Raw genomic sequence first — 5,173 nt, forward strand, 5'->3', positions numbered from 1 at the left:
GGACAATTTGAACCGACTGACCCGTTACGCACGTATTGAGGCCCTCCGTCAACACTTCTGGCGGCGTTGGCACCACGAATACCTGCGAGATCTACAACAACGCCACAAATGGACCACGAACAAAACAACGTTGGGCCTAAATAAACTCGTTCTTCTGAAAGAAGAAAATCTCCAGCCACTCAAATGGAAACTGGGTCGCATCACGAAACTCTACCCAGGACCCGATGGGATCAGTCGAGTGGCCGACGTCAGAACTGCCGAAGGAATCGTTCGACGAGCTGCTTGCAAGATATGTCCTCTACCAGACGACGAATAACATCACAAGAGGCATCATCTTTCCTGAATTCCATTTGAAGACTCGGCCACGTACCTAGCCTTCCCTTCAACGCGGGGGGCATGTTGCGGCCGCAACGGCGGCCTCCTTGGCTGCGCGCACTGGCCAGCAAGAATATTTTTATTTCTTCGTTTTTTCTTATGTCAATTTTTTTCATCTCAAATGTCACTCGATTCTCTCGTATTTCTCGAATTACATCAGCGAGCCAATACATTTTATTGTTTCAATACGTATTTAATAAACTACACTTACAATGTAAATTTTGCTGGCGATTTCCCTAGGTATCATCCTTCTAAATAACTATTTACTTTGCGCTTCGATATAAACGTAAAATTTCGCTCATTATCTTACAAAAATAATACATCAAGGAATAAATTAAGACAATTTATACAAAACCAACAAAGCCGGTTCGGGTAATTCAATTTTATTATTTTAATAATAAAAGTCTGCCTTAGTTAGACAACTGGGCCTATAATACTGAAGTATGTAAATAAATTAATTAACCGAGAGATTCAGATTCACTCAAGGAAACCAAATTTACTATGTCTTGTTATATTCTTAGATTTAGGCAAAGGTTAAGAAATAATAATTAATTTCCAACATCTACTTAATTAACTATCTTAACTTTAAATTGGAGTCTCTCGACTCATTAGTTATTCTGAGTTTAATTAATTCCCAGATGAGAAATAAAATAAATCTGTTTCATTGAAATAAAAAAAAACTGAAAAGAAATACCTGTCTTCAAAACTCACTCAATAAATTGACAAAATATGATGGCTTAGTTCACTCATTCGAAATCGAATCGAAAAATGTTAATAATTTGGTAATACCCATACTTTGTAGCGTTTCTACTAGTTATCTTGATGTAGGAATCTCAAATCTCAACCAGAGTCTTTGTTTATAATAAATGTTACTTCAAAAACCGCTCGCTAACGAGTAAGTTCACAAAATAAATACTTACCTAGATAATGACGCTTTACCAAAAACCGCGGACCTTTCAATCGCGCCCAAACTGAACTACAAAGCAGCGCGAGCAAACAGTTTCTTTCATAGAAAAATGTTGTAAATCCTTAGGAGTTGGGGCACAGACGTTTTCGTATGCACACACAGTTGCTGCGCTCAATCAGTTCTCAAAGAAGCAAAGGAGACGCGGATGCCGGCAAGATCAAAGGCGCGGCCCGCGAGTCGTTACCGTACCGTACCGTACCACGGAGGTAACGGTGGGCGATTCTGGAACCGTACGATAAACAGAAACGTGGCGATATTCATATGTTATTTCACGCGGTTACAGAGAAAACCTTTAAGGCAGCTTTCATGGAATCAAAGCGTTTGAAATCAGTTACCTGTAATCATGGACGTATTACTTTTCGCGGTAACATATTCAAATCAAAAGAATATAAAATGTATTATTTTAAATCACTTTACATTCACTTTTGTATGGGATAATAAATAAATCTTGTTTCAACGATTTGATAGATCTTGTTGTAACGATAGTACATCAAGGTTAGTCTAAAATTAAAAGCTTATTTATTATAATGAAGTGATATTGTTGTGAATCCGGTAAGTCAACAAGATCAGTGTTATAATAGGAAAGTAGTAAATATTTTTTCTACAGCTTATCCTCTTGATCTATCTACAATTGTAGGTAATATTGTAGCCTACAATAAAATACTCGTACACGCCTATTCGTAAGTGTAGATTAGTTATGAATTGCTATACCAAAATGGACTTCACTGGGTAAGCTCCGAGTGGCTCGGACAATCGGATTAATAATAGTAATCTCTAAAGCGACAAAATACGAAATAACACTTAGGCTGGGTTGTAGCATCTTACTTTAACTTTAACAAACGTCAGAAATCTGTCAAACTCCATACTAAACACTCTGGTTATCGTTATAATTACAAAAAAAATGGAATAATTGTGGATAAGTATGTTTACTAATGTAGTGTCAAATTAATTTGTGAGATTTTTTTTGGGTTAATAATTATATAAGATTTGACCAATTAAAAAAATAATGTAGTAAATTTTAAAGCGATATCAGAATAGTCCTTTATTTGACCGAATACATAAATGCATGAAAAATTGGAAATACTTGAAATAAACACTATTTACTCTTCAAACTAACTGGATTAAACTAAAGTAGACGTAGAACTAATATTGCTACTTACGCTCTCAAATAATTTACATTTTGATAGATGTTATTAAGAGCCATCTTCGGGGTATAATAAAAGTATAACATCTCAGAAATCTGTACTATAATACATTCTTAGAAAGCTTTATTTTAATAGTAACTTTATATATTTTTATTATGTGTACTTTATTGGATCTTCTTTTCAGTAAGCAGAAAGATTAGTTAAAATGGCAAAGAAAAATTTATGTCACACTGTCATTTATTTATTAACTAGTTGACCCGGCGAACTCTGTTCCGCCTTAAAGGCAATAAATAAGTCATCGCAATTTTTCCTTATTTGCTCACCGTTTAGACCTACCCTGGACTACGACAAACATTTTAAAACCAAAATCAGCTCAATCGGCCCAGCCTTTCTCGAGTTTTAATCAGACTAACGAACATCAATTCATTTTTATTTATATGGATAGATAGATAGATTACTCTTACAAAACATTCTACGTGCCTTTTATTTATTACCATGCGTAAATAAGATTATACCTACAAAGTTTTTTGAACCGAAAATTCGATTTTGGCAAAATCTATAGCATTTAATCCGTGTCGTATATTTTTATGATCCAACCTATCTCCATCGGCAGTTTTCAAGAAAATTCGATTTGAGAAACTTCAAGTCGTAAAATTTTCTTTTAGATAAAGAATATTGTCTACCAATAAGTTTTATAGTACACAATGCATTTTGAGAACTCATCAAATTTTATGCCATCTATATTTGTGTAAACAGACACATGCATAGTCGTAACCCTCATTTTATTGGAAATTTATAAGTGCTACAATGTTTACTTTTATGTACCACTTTATGTATCGACTATAACATTGGTGGACAATTTTAGTTTTCAATAAAATGTTAATATGATTGCTTGGCTCTGAGAGGTGGTTCACACCGTACCTATTAGGTTAGCCGTTTTATCATTTACAACTATTGCCCTATGTAATAGATAAAAAAAGTTTTTCCGACGATGATCGCTCTCAAAAGCTTAGAGCATAGCTTAATAATGGGATGAAACGAATTCATTCATCTCTTATCATAATTTCAGCACATGAGACTTCACTTCTACACTGAATTCTGATTGAATTTCCATTGCTGGACATAGGCATAATTTTATCGGAAGAGCCCGATACAATTTTTAGATCAGCTAGTTGAAAGTGGCGCGATGGCGTGTCGTTTTCTGGAAGTATCAATCGCTTCAACGGCTTTTGGCCACCTTTCTTAGGTCACTGTCAATTATCAGATCATTTTTATTAGCCTCTAGGCATCGTCGGCCGCACAAATAACTACAGTAGTATAGTAGTATGTAGACATATTTGTATTTCTTTTTTCACATCCAGCCAGTCTGCAAAATAAAAAGAACCGTGATTAAATTATGTAAACCAACTATTAAAGACAGCATTTAATACGTCACATGATTTCTATAAACAACGTCGACAGCTATTCGTAACTGACGACGTTATCGCGGTTGAGGCATCGTCTCTGCAGCACTAATCCGTCTTAGTCCTTTGACAGTTACGAGGAACTATTAAATAATAATCTGTTCGCAGTCTAGGGGCTTAATCCGCTGTCTTAAGTCAGTAAACTGCGGGAATAAGCTTTAAAATCTTTGGAATATGACCTATATTATAGCTGATTGAATGCTACTTAAAATGAACTAGTGTTAAACTTAAAATAATAAATATTATAATACATTATAGAGGCGTCCACTGCTGAACATAGGTCTCCCCCAATGACTTCCACATAGCACGGTTGGTAGCGGCCTGCATACAGCGCCTTCCTGCTACCTTTATCAGGTCGTCGGTCCACCTTGTGGGTGGACGTCCCATCGTACCGGTAAACGCAGCAGATGTATTGCTTAATCCTTCAAGCTCCGCGAATCTAGACACAATAGATAAATCAATTGTTATGACATTAATTAATGCAGTCTGGGACTCAATCGGTTAAAGGTAAATTAAGTTCAAATCTGTAATTTCCTTGAAAAAGTTAACCTATTTACTGTTTAGTAACAACTTTTTCAACCAAAAGACGTCCACTGCTGGACAAAACCTCTCCAAGTTTTTTCACCATGATCGGTCATGCGCTGCCTGCATTCAAATGCTTTTCGAGACCTTTTTCAGATCGTTGGTCCAAAGAGTGGAAGGTCATTGAGTCTTCTAATCCGTGGACGCTACTCGAGTCATTTTCCGTCCAATTGCCAAATTTGCCATTAGTTACACGAGCTGTAATACTCATAATGCTCCGCCCACTGCCATCTAAGTACGTAACATACGTAAACAACGTATCTTATCTTATCTTATCTTATCTAGTATTCCTCTGGGATCTACCTATTCGGCCGACTCACCTGCCCGGATATTACCGCGCCTCGGGCTCGGCCCAGCTGAACTAATCCCAAGGTGGGGATAAAATCCCGGTTGCCCACTTGATATGAGGCGATAGAAGTTTGCATTCATGTAATGAGTAAAAGTTTGCAGGGTTTTAGTAATAGTAACCAAAATGAACTAGAAGAATTGAAATGGATTTATTGATTATTTGGCTTTATCTCTTCGCAAGTTACATAGATAAACAAGAAACTTACCAAATAAATTAACTTTTTTACCAATTTACCCTTTGTATTTGCATACTTTACTGAAAGATAACGCGAAAGTAACTTTAAACATTCATC

The sequence above is a fragment of the Ostrinia nubilalis genome, chromosome 9 (genome assembly GCF_963855985.1).
Source record: "Ostrinia nubilalis chromosome 9, ilOstNubi1.1, whole genome shotgun sequence".
In the NCBI taxonomy this organism is placed as follows: domain Eukaryota; kingdom Metazoa; phylum Arthropoda; class Insecta; order Lepidoptera; family Crambidae; genus Ostrinia; species Ostrinia nubilalis.